The following is a 12,760-nucleotide window of genomic DNA, read 5'->3' on the forward strand; positions in this document are numbered from 1 at the left end:
CTACCCGGCCTGAACTTTGAGGGTGCCAAGGAGTATGTTGTTCCCATTTTATTCCTAATGCTGCTGCCAGCTCCTGAGTTACCTTTGATGTAAAGTGCGGCCCCTTATCAGAGTCAATTGTTTCTGGTACACCATACCTGGGGACTATCTCCTCCAGCAGGGCTTTTACTACTGTTCGTGCGGTTTCCCTTGATGTCGGGAAGGCTTCCACATAATGAGTAAGATGATCTACTACTACTAAAAGATATTTAATCCTCCCCACCTTTGGCAATTCAGTAAAATCCACTTGAATATTTGCAAAGGGTTGTTTTGCTAGAGGCCTTCCCCCATAGGGTAATCTTCTGAGGTTACTTCGATTTACCCGCAAACAGGTAGGACATCCCTTTGTGATATGTTTAGCTATATCGTGGAGCCCGATGCTCATGTACCTAGTGGCAAAGTGATCCACCAGCCCCTGGGCTCCCCAATGAGTTTTCTGATGTAACTTATACAATACCCTTTGAGCTATTGCCTTTGGTAACACTTCCCGGCCGTCTGCTAATATCCACTTTCCTGCTTCCTCTGTAACACCCATTCTTCTAAGTCTCTCTTTCTCCTCATTCGTAAAAATTGTGTCAGTGTTTTCACCGTCCTTGACTCCATCTTCTCCCCTTTGCCCCCCTTTTTCTTTTAGGACCATTTCCTTTAGGGCTGCCCGTTTTGCCTCCTGATCTGCAGTGTTGTTCCCCCTGCTTTTTAAATCTATTCCTCGTTGGTGTCCCTTTAAATGAACCACTGCTAACCTTGTCGGCCCTCTCAGAGCTTTTAATATCTCAACTATAAGTTTCTGGTGTATCAAATCCTTCCCCTGTGAGTTGATAAGGCCCCTTTTTTCCCATAGCTTTCCAAATGTATGGACTACTCCAAATCCATATCTAGAATCAGTATATATTGTCCCCTCCTCCCCCTCAAGAAGTTTCAAGGCCCTTAATATTGCATATAATTCACATGCCGGGGCAGACCATGATCTGTCTAATGCACCCGACTCTACCACCTGTAAGTTCAGACCCTGCACTATTGCATACCCTGATTTTCTTTTCCCTTCTATTACCCTGGAGGATCCATCCACGAAAAGTCTTTCACCACTTTCTAATTCCTCTTCTTCTAAATCCGGTCTAATCTTCGTCTGCTCCTCTATTGTAGCTATACAGTCATGGGTCAAACACTCATGCTCTGGTTCCCCGTATAAAAATGCGGCCGGGTTCTGTAGTGCAGTGGTTTCTAACGTCAAATTGGGTGCCTCTACCAAAATTCCTTCATACTTTAGAAGCCTAGCATCTGAAATCCATTTTTCTGCTTTTTGCTGTAATACGCTCCGGATGTTGTGAGGGGACATTACTTTGAGATTACCATTAAAAGTAATTTTTCTAGCTTCTTCCACCAATAGGGCACATCCGGCCACTATTTGTAAACAGGTTGGCCAGACCCTACTCACAGGATCTAAAATTTTTGATAAATATGCAACAGGCTTCTTTTTCCCTGCCCAATCCTGGGTAAGTACCCCAAATGCAATACCCTCTTCTATGTTTACAAATAAGAAAAATGGTCTCCTCACATCCGGGAGGCTTAAGACCGGGGCATGGACCAAACTTTCCTTTAATTCCTGAAGTTTCTCTGTGTCTTCTTGACTCCATTTCATTAGCCCTTCCTGTGTTAATTTATGGTAAAGAAATCTAGCTTTACTGCTATAATTTTCAATCCACTGCCTGCAGTACCCAGTAAGTCCTAAAATTTGACGAACTTGTCTCTTGTTTTTTGGAATAGGTAGTGACATAATTGCTTGGATCCTTTCAGGGTCTATTCTTTTCTCTCCCTTCTTTAAATAGTGCCCCAAATATTTTACCTCCTCCTCTACAAACTGAAGTTTAGTCTTAGAAACTTTTAACCCCTTAAGTCCCAGAAAATTCAACAGCCTTATACTTTCTTTCCTTACATCCTCCTCATGTTCCCCTGCCAGAAGCAGATCATCTACATATTGTATCAGGGTTACTCCCGGTCCTGTTTGGTAATCCTGCAAAATCTGTTCCAATGCCTGTCCAAACAAATTTGGAGATTCTGTGAACCCCTGGGGTAACACTGTCCACCTCAGCTGTTGCCTCCTTCCTGTATCGGGGTCCTCCCATTCAAATGCAAAGTAATCCCAGCTTGCCTCGTCGAGAGGGCAAGCCCAAAAGGCATCCTTTAAATCTATGACACTATACCATAAGTTGTTAGGCCCCAATTTACTTAAGAGTGTATATGGATTTGCCACCACGGGGAACCGAGCCACTGTGCGTTTATTAATTTCCCTTAAGTCGTGCACTAACCGATAAGTGCCATCTGATTTGCGCACAGGGAGTATCGGTGTGTTGAAGGGTGACATGCATGGTTCTAGCAGCCCCTTGCTCAACAATCTATCTACCTCAGGTTTTAATCCCCATCGACCCTCAGGGGATATGGGATATTGCTTTATTTTTACCGGGACTTCCGGATTTCTGATAATCACCGAAAATGGGGCTATTTTTAGCTGCCCCACGTTTCCTGGATTATACCATACTTCAGGGTTTATCTTTTCTTCGTCCTCCACTCTGAGAGGACAGAGTTTAATTTGTAGTTCCTTCTCTACTACTTCTATCCTAATTCCTAGTTCTATAATCATATCTCTCCCCAATAAATTATATTCAGATTCTGATACTAACAAAAAGTCTCCCAACCCAATTCTTGATTCTGATTCAACTGTTACCCTTTTAATAACCCCCACCTCAAAGGGTTCTCCCTTTGCTTCTACTACTGTGGCAGTCTCTTTAGATAGACTACATCCTTTCCGCAAAAACTGAATAGTTGATCTTTCAGCTCCTGTGTCAACCAGAAAAACTATTTCCTGGCCATGGGGACCCACCTTCAGTTTTATCAAGGGCTCCTTATGATGTTTCCGTGTCCCCAAGAGATAGAGCCCCTGACCCCTCTAATCTGTCTTGAACTCCTTTTCATCCCGAATCCTGACCCTACACTCTTTCTTGAAATGTCCTTTTTTCCCACAATAAAAACACACCTTAATGTCCTGTCTCTCCCTTGAATCCCTAGACTCCTTAAGCTCTCTTACTGGCCGCCTCTGTGTCTCCCTCTGACCCTGTTCCCTACTTTCTCGTACCGCAGCAACCATCATTCTAACTTGCCGTTTCTGACTTTCCTCTTCCCTTCGGACATACACCTTTTGGGCCTCTCTCAATAGCTCATTTAAGCCTCTATCCTGCCAGTCTTCCAGCTTTTGTATCTTCTTCCTTATATCTTCCCAAGATTTAGACACAAAATGTACCTTCAACACTGCCTGTCCCATTTGACCATCTGGATCCATTCCTGAATAAAGCTGGAAATTTTTTCTCAACCTCTCTAACCACTCTGTGGGGGTTTCATCCTTCTTTTGTCTCTCATTAAATGCTTTATTGATGTTCTGGCCTCTCGGGACTGATTCCCTAATTCCCTGAACTATGATTGTCCTCAGGTCCTGCATGTGTGTTCGATGTGCAGGATTCTGATGATCCCACTGAGGATTTTGAAGGGGCCATTTGGTGTTAGCTGCAGGACCCTGAGCATGTTGGGCGTCCCAGATACGCATGCCCTCCCTCCTAATCATATTTTTCTCTTCGGCCGTAAACAGGATGTTCAAAATGGCCTGTAATTCATCCCAGGTATACATATTAGGACCCAGAAATTGGTCCACTCTTTCAGCAACTCCCAGCGGGTCTTCTAATAAGTGTCCCATTTCCTTCTTAAATTCCCTAACATCCCCTGAACTGAGGGGCACAGATATAAATCCTATTCCTGCCTGAGGACCCCCCATAGGCATTTCTCTTAATGGAAATAAATTTTCTTGTTGTTTCCTAGATCTCCCTCTAGTGACTGGTCCTGAGTAGCTCGAAAGATCTGAATCCGAATCCTCCTCTGGGGGGGGGTACACTGGGGGCAGGGGCCTGCGGTGGGGGTATGTGTGGAGGGGGTACCATTAGGATTTCTTCTTTCCTACCTCCCTTTTTCTTATTTTTGTTATTCCCTTTTTCGGTCAGTTTAAAGATAAAAACCTCAGGACGGGCTATCCAGATTTTTGCATACTCACTTTCCTCCAAACAAACAGGTTTTTTTGTATTTACCCAAATATTTAATCTCTGTTTTATCCAATCCTCTGTTGACCCAAATATTGGCCAGAACACGTTTCTTGAAATCTCCTTCCCACCCCAGACTTCTACACAGTAATATATCATTTTTGCCTTATCCTTCCCTTCCGTTCCAGGGAAATGGTCCCAAGTTTCTAGTAAAAATCACAAGGGACTATCTCTAGGTATGGGTGGGAGTTTAACACTTGCAGGAGGTTTACTCTTCCCCTACCCCATTTCCTCCGGAGTACCTTCACTCACACCAAAAATCACTTTCGCTTCCCCTGTTTCGTGGCCCACGCCCTCGCGGGTCAATGGGAACCGCACTACTAAGGGTCCACACTCGCTTGGGGAATCTGACTGCCAGTCCCCCTCTCACACACACACCACACGTTGTACTCCAGAATCCCAACCCCGCCTGAACGGATCCCTTATACTTACGCGTCCTGTGTCTTCGTCCGGACTTTGTGCACAAAGTTTAAGGGGTCAACTGGGCCCTCCTACCTTTGCTTTTGCTTTCTTAATTTTAGGTTCATTGGTCGAGGTCGGGATAGGACTCCCGTCCCTGGGGCCACCAAAATGGTGGGGCGCGCCTCCCCGCAGGCAGAGAGCCCCTCCAAAATCTCGATCCGAGTCACGGCACCAAATTGTTATAAATGAGCGCAATGGGCCATAAAAGATCGAATAATAATTTAAAAGATTTATTGGTTACAGAAAGCAAAAGCAAAATCAGCGCTGGGCAGCAGGGGAGTCTCCACTCCACTACCTGCTGCGCCCCACCCCCCTTAGTTTGTTTCTTTTATGCTGTTCAGTTTTTGGGTCACGTGCTCCTCCTCCAGTAGTTCTGCGCATGCTCCTCCAGTTGCTAGGGGGTCTTTTTCTGCCTTCTGGTGGTCGGGGGATGAGGGCGAGTAGTCTTCCTCAGCCACTGACTCCTTTCTTGGCACTTAAAACAATATGTGATTATGCAAGCAGAACACATTCTGGCTTTTTACTTTAAGGCCTATCAAGCAGAGCAAAACTATTAACAAGTTCTAGCGATATCTTTTTCAAGGTCTGTCTGTCAGAGGATCAAAGCAGAACAATTAACATCCTGGCCTCATAAGTCTTGGCAACATTCCTTCAATGTCAGGGAGCGAACAAAAGACTCGTTATTTATTACACCTTACATGAGAGAATTGTTGGAGCATTTCCCCAGCATTCACCCACAAGCAGCCTGAAGGAAAATCCACCAACTTTTCCCGAAGAAAAACAACTCCCCGTTGCCTTCCTATTTTGGAAGTCGGCTGTAAGTCAAGCAGCTTTTCATCTTGGGAGAGATGCTTTTTAAAAACTGTGTGAAGTGCAGCAATTTATCAGGGAGGATTGGCTGCTGGAGAGGTTCCGTCATTCCAGACCTGAGTCAAGCCTCAGCTTTCCTGCCTGGAGAGAGAGCTGCCAGCCCTGGCAGAGCAGAGCATCCTCTGGAAGCAGAAAGGTCCCTAAAAGTGGTGCCATTCCCTGGTGAGGCTGTGCCAGCATCCAGGACCCACAGCAGCCCCACCACTGCTCACCCAGTGTGGGACACATTTGTTTTGTCCTGCTTTGCTGAGCACAAGAAGGTTGCAAAGCCCAGGTTCAGCCCTTTCCCAAATCACTTAATAAAAGGATTCCTGCCTTTTCCAGCCTTGGAAAAAAATCCCTTTGGAGCATCAAGGAGAGGAAGTGCAGTGCCTGCAGTTAGGGAGAAATCTCTGTGGTGATGACTGCACTGAGAGCTCATACAGGAAAACAAACACATTCAGGACAATAAATCCAAGCTTTCCAAGCTTTCCCAGGAGATGGGATTGCTGTTGGAAGCAGTGGAACCTTGGGACTGTGTCACACACCTCCTGTCCTGATTCTACCACACAGGGGGGATTAATCTGGAGAAGAGTTTCTGATGTTTGTTAAAATTTGGCTGAAACTCTGAAACTGAAGGGTTTTTATGTTTTCCAAACTGGGTGGGTGGTTCATTCTAATTCTGGATATTTTATTCACATACACAACTAATCCTTTTTCTGAATCCTGTTAAGTTCTTGTTCTTCTCAGCATCCTGTGGCAATAAGTTCCAGCAGCTAATTGTGCTTGTGTTGAGCTCCCTTGATCCACTTTACTCATGCTTGCTTTAAAACTTATGTGTTGTTCTCAGAAGCTTGGTTATTTTTTTTTCCTGGGAGATAATCTGTGTCCTTGATCCCATTTGTGGCAACAGGGCTCAGGCTGGAAGGGAAGGGTGGGTTGGGTTTTGTTGCAAGGTCAGGGAAATTTTGTGCCTCAGTTTCTGTGGCAGCTTGGGAAACACAAGGAATGTAGCCAAGGAAAGTTCAGTGACTGTGGTTTGCAGGTGAAGCTGGAGAAAATATTGAGTGAAAAAACAGCCTCCAGAAACTGAGCTTCCTTAGCAGGTTTTTCCAGTACCTCTGAGCTTCTGAAATCTAAAAATTAAAAATTAAAAAAAAAAAAAAAAAAAAAAAAAAAAAAAAAAAAAAAAAATAAAAAAAAATAAAAAGGCATTATTTCTGGCCCTAGGAATTATTTTAATATTTAAAAGAAGGAAACAAATGCATGAAGAGATGATGCAAACTTTCACCCTCCATTGCAGCACTGGCTCCAAAATCTGGATTCTCATGGATGAATGTGGGTCTCCTCCAGCTGGGAGGATTCTCCTGGAGACCTGAAGCATTCCTGATCATTCTCCCTCCCTTTGTTGATTTGCAGTGCAGGGTTTGTGCTGCACAGATCAGCCCAGGGATGGCCATTTCCCCTCACAGCTGTCTGGCCTGAAAATCCTCTGTCCTTTTGTCCCCTGGATTGGGAGAATCTGAGCTTGAAAACACCACCCTAGATTAAATCCTCCAAGAAGCAGCAATTCTGTCTGCTCATTACTCAGTTCTGGCTATGTTCTGCTTAATAACTAAACACTAATTAGCTCCACAGTTTTGCTATTATACTTATAATAGCCCCCATTAAAATTATGGGGTTTTTAGGCAGTAATGGCTTACAGAGTAATTAACGAGCAAGAGGCTTTTATTACTACCTTTATTTTTAGCCTGAGCTTTACAAGCCTGTTCTGTCAAATACCAAAACATCTTAGACAGAGGCTTGCAGTGCCCATCCCCTGCCAAGCAGTGTGGAAAGGAGCAGGGATGAGTGTGGAGAACCTGGAGCTCAGAACTGCTCCAGAATCCCAAAATTCCAGTTGGGAATTGGTTTGGGTTGAAGGGAACTTAAATGTCATGCAGTTCCAGCTCCTTCCATGGGCAGGGACACCTCCTAGGTTGTTCCCAATCCCATCCAACCTTGTCCTGACCCAGCCTTTCCCCAGGGTCTGCTGTGCTGTGACCCCCACGTGCCTCAGTTTCGCCCTCTGGGCAATGGGCAGGACATCCCTGCACTCCACCTCTGGGGTTAATTTCTGTGCCAGAACCTGCCTGAGCTTGATTGTGAATTCAGAATGGTTTTTGGAGTCACAGGGGTTGTTTTGAGGTGAGCAGAGCAGAGGGACCAACTCTGTCTTGCGCCACTGCAGCATCATTTTCCAGCAGGGATCAGACCCAGCTGCTGCTGCAAAAGTGAAAGGAGCCCTGTGTTTAGATTTTGGGATGTAAAAGCTTTTGGATGAGAATATCCTGAAGTGTTTATTTTGTTTGCAAAGCTTTTGTTGCAGGTTTTGGCAGCATTTGTTTGTTATTTCCTGGTTTGTTTGGAGCAAAACAAAGCATTTGCTACATTTGTTTGGGGATTTTTTTAGATGCATTTTTTTCACATCTAGACAATGTTTTTACTCCAGTGAGATGTATAGGTACAAATTCAAATCAAGCCATTCTTTAGTTTAACATTTTCTGAATCACTTCTCTTCAGTGTGGGCAAACCAAGGATTAATGACACTGGGGCTGAGCAGCCCCAGCAGAGGAATGAAGGTAAAACTGACTATAAAGGTTGCAGATCAAATCACTCGTTCCTATGGCAAGTGTCAGAGCTGATGCCAATTAACTTGATTTAAAAAAAAACCTTCAGTGTTTAATAATCCAGCATGTTACTAACACGTGGCTCCAGGATTTATTAAAGCTTTTTTATTAGATCAGTGCCCTTTCCATATTGTCGTTCCTCGACACCATTGCCCTCTGCCGGAGGATGGGGATCTCTTTCATCATGTGGTGCCTGATTCTTCCCAAAACTGTGCAAAACTCCTTTGTTTTAGGAGTACTTTAACCTCAAAATTGCTTATGTTTGAGTGATGTGTGGCTTTAACCTCACTTTTCAAAAGTGAAAAAAAAGAAAAAAAAGAAAAAAAAGAAAAAAAAAAAGAAAAAAAATAAAAGACTCAATACTTTCTGTAGTGGAAAAGAGAGTTTGATTGTTTTAATTGATGTTTAAATTTGTTCCTCCTCCTTCATTTCCCTGGGAAAGAGATAGGAGAAGTTTAAAAGTGACAATCTGAATGAAGCAGGTTTTGTTTCAAACTTTGGGAAAATGAGAGTGGTGTTATGATGGGGAAGGGCTACAGTGAATGCGTTGGAGAGGAGCATCATTTCCCCAGACTACAAACTGCAACAAAAATCATCACCTGGCTTTGGCAACAGAAATTTTGGGATGTAGGGGAAGCCCTCTGAGAAGCTGTGACTCCTCTCACCAGCAGTGTAAATTCACAGGCTCCCATGTAATTCCTGGCTGATGTTGTTCACAGGAGGAAATGGATTTCACCTCCAGCAGCTCTGGCACGTGGCTTTGTGATACTGAGAGCTGGAGTCACCTTGCACTGAGGCCCTTGGTGGCACCAGGGTGTTCAGAGAGAAGCTTGGAAAGCTCTGGGTGGAGATTTCATCGTGCTGTCAGCTGCCCCAAAGGAATTCTTGCCACGTTCTTCAGCCAGGATCACCAATAAAAGCAGATCCCTTCAGGAACTGGCAGTGAGGGAACACTGCAGAGCAGAGCCCGTGGTGCTCCCTGGATGCTGCTGTGTGGGAATTTTTGTTGGGGACAGTGGTCAGGACAAACTCAGGTGCTCTCTATACTCTGGTCTTGAAGTCTGCAGTTTATTGCATAGGGTGTGGGTATACAGGGCCCTGCTGGGAGCTGCCAGCTGCAGCTCAGAGCACGATGGAAAGAGAGTGGGGGGTAGAAGTTCTAAGAGATAAGAGAGAGAGAAGTAAGAGGGAGATGTAAGAGAGAGATTTTCCCGTTTACAACACAATAAATCTTCTTCTATGTTGAATATTCTAATTTCCACTAACTAATCTAATACAAGTTACAAATTCTCTAACATTTGCATACAACCTATAGGAATCTCTATATTACCATGTTTTGCTGCTTTTTTATCTATAAACCTTATCTCTGATCTTTCCTGTCATGCCTGGAGAGGGTCTCTGCTGGCTTTTTTGTATTTGTGGCATTTGGCATTATCTAAACAAAGGAAGAGGCCTTCAAGCATTCACATTGTTGCTCTCAGCCACACAGTCGAAAACTGCTATCATTTCTATCTCGCTTATGGTTTCCAAATCTTTTGCTAAGCACTCATATTTATAAGGTTTTCCTGATTCATTCTTCCCAACACTGCTGGGCAGCTCAAGGCTCAGAGCTGGCCAGAACTGGGCTCTGTGTCCCTGCCACCCATCTTCATCTGGGAGCCACCCTGGGTTCGTGTTCCTTTGGGGACATTCATCATTCATTGCAGCCCCTTCATCTGAGGCTCCTCTGCAGCCAGGATGGTGCAAAGGGAGCTCAGCTAGCTCCAGGGGGACAGGAAAGGGAGCACTGGAACATCCCCTGTGCCTGGCAGCTCTCCCTGCTGGGCCACCAGTGGGCTGTGCTGGAGCTGGAGCTGCACAGTGACAGCTGAGGAACCAGCGAGCTGCTGGATTCTCCAGAGCAAAGGGAAGGGAATCAACGCTGGGGACAGAGCAGTGCACAAGGCATTGGAGCCTGCTCCTTCTCCCCAGTGCTGAGGGGTGGCAAAGCAGCACCCAGCACATCATTTGCCATTATGGCAAGCTCAGCCTGCCCCATGGGACGAGGCTGGATTGAGCCTGGATGGGCAGGAGGCAGGGAAAGGCAGCTTTGAGGTAGGGGTGCTGTGTCTGGAGGAAGCTGCCCTTGACAAACAGCATTTGGTGATGCCAGCCCACTGTGGCAGCTTGCCAGGGGTTGTGAATGGGCTCTGAGTGGCTTTTTTAGCTGTTATTTCCTCCCACCCCATCTCCAGCAGCAGGATCCTTTCCTTGGTGCATTACTGGGGAAGGCACTTTACCAGGTAAGGTGTTTAGCCTTTCCAGCTGCCCCTTAGGGCCCTGCCCTGCAGTGATGCTCAGGGGACTTGTTCCAGCTTTTTCAGAGGATTCCAAGGATGCCAACACTCCTCGTCCTCTATTCAGGCACAGTCAGCAGCCACAGGGACAGCAAGGGTGAGGCCAGATGCTCTTTGCTCAGGGCACTGTGCTTTGGCAGACCGAGGCCAGAGGGAATTCTCGGGACAGGGATGCAGCAGTAGGCTGATGCTTGCTGGAATAATCTTTCCTCTTCCTCCCTGGTTTATTTTGTCTGAATGAGGCTGCTTTCACCAATTTTGAAAACAAATGAGAGAGCTCTGACTGGGGAACTGGCTGTTTGCTAGAGTTGGCTGGAAATTTTCTTACGAGTTTGGGCTTTGTATGCATGGAAAAAAAAATATTCACTGAAATTTTAGTCGAGGGACATTTAAGTGGCATTTTTAAGGACAAAGCCCAACCTGTGACCTCCTTCCCTCTGTTTTCCCTGGTAAATTTATACCTTTGTGATTGAAGTGCTAATATGGAAGAATCAGGTTCTGTCCAGCTACTTGAATATTGCTTGATTGCAAGATTCCTTTAGAGGAAAAACCTGTCAGTTCTTGGAGCCATTTCACTCCAAGTGAGCTCAGTGGTGGGGACTGGCTCTACAGCCCAGTGGCCAAGGCAAACTCAGATCAATCCAGTTTGGGCTAATCAGGGATGTGAACCTGGATTTTTCCACACCAGCCCCATGCAACCAAGAAAAAAACAGCTCTGGGAAAATATTTGCACAAGTGGCACCAAGAGCCCAGGCTGGAGGGGGTTTAGTGAGGGGGTGTGATAAGATCACTGTCAGAGGGAGAGCAGTGCTTTTCCCAGAGCATCCTGCTCCCTCTGCAGCATCCCTGGGCTCTGGCTGCCTGCACTGCAGCCCTTTTAGCAGCCTCTAATGCCTTGTCCCACATGGGAGCAGCAGCACTAAACTCTACCCGTGTTTGCAAACTGCCCACCGCGCACTAAGTGCTGTGCTCACTGAGGTGCCTGGTAAAATACAGCCTGCTTAAATCTTGTACGTGCATCAAACTAAGCCATGGTGGTACTTTAATATACTCCAGGCACCTCTGAGAGGGAACCAATCTGAGCAGGCTGCTGGAAGCCTGAGCTGAAATTGGCTGTGTTGGAGCTGCCTGCAGGATGGGCTGAGCTGAGGGAACGCTGATGGCAGTGATGCCTTTTTCTGGGGCTACTTAAAAACAGAGGCCAGACAAAAATAAGGGAATAAAAATTATTTCTATTTATAGAAGGATAAATAATATTTATTATTCAAGTACATTTAGGGCAGACAAAGCCCCCCAGGGGCTACACCCAAAATGGACACTGGGTCACAGGTTTTCATGTTTTTATAAGTTTGGTCCATTTGTATATTGGGGGTTAATCTTCCAATTACAGCTTCAGATAATGAAGTCATTCAAACTAAATTTGCTGTCCCCAACTCACTTTTGTTTCCATCTCTCAGGCCCTGAGGCAGTGAGGTGTCCTTGATTGCCAGGCCTGGAGAGGAATTGTTGTGTCTGCCCAAAATGGGAGAGCAGCAGCTCCCACTGGATATGGAGTTTAGAGTTTTACACTGAAGAATTGCAGGGTTTCAAATAGATGAAAAACAGAAAAGCTAAAATCCTAAGGCATCAATCAGGAAAAATATGGAATCACCTTTCCCAGGAGCAGAGGTGCAGCTGCCTCAAGAGCTCTGGGGAGGATCTGGAGGTCCCAGCATGTGCAGATGTCAGCCAGGGCTGTAGTTGTGGCAGTCTCTGCTCCTCCCCTGAGCTTGGCTGGCTTGAGGGGAAGGTTCTGATCTCTGGGATGGCTCAGGCAGTACAGCACTGAGCAGCTTTTGCTCAGCTGACATGAGAGACTTGCTTGACAAGGGCATGCAAAGGAGGGATGTCCCTGGAGGGGTGGCATGCTGCTGCTCCTCATTGGGGCTTGTTCTTTCCGAGGAGAACTCGGGTGCTTTCTCTGCCTACTGGCCTTTGCTCTGTGTTGCAGATTTGCTCCCACATGAGTCCCTGAGGTTCCTGCTGGCAGCTCCAGCAGTGCTGCCCAGAAGTGCCTTCCTGCTCCTGGGCTCAGAAGCCGAGGTCTCTCCGAACCTGCTTCTGCAATGGGTGGGTTGTAAGCACTGGTAAGACCATGAGTCGTGTCGCCTCGGCTGCTCTTCCCTCTCTCGCATTCTCTCTCTCTGTCCTTGCTCCTTCCTGCCCATTTATTTCTGTTCTCCATGTGCTCTGCTGTTCTGTCTCTGGGGTTTTCACTGTCAGGTAA

The sequence above is a fragment of the Oenanthe melanoleuca genome, unplaced genomic scaffold, assembly GCF_029582105.1.
Source record: "Oenanthe melanoleuca isolate GR-GAL-2019-014 unplaced genomic scaffold, OMel1.0 S204, whole genome shotgun sequence".
NCBI lineage: Eukaryota > Metazoa > Chordata > Aves > Passeriformes > Muscicapidae > Oenanthe > Oenanthe melanoleuca.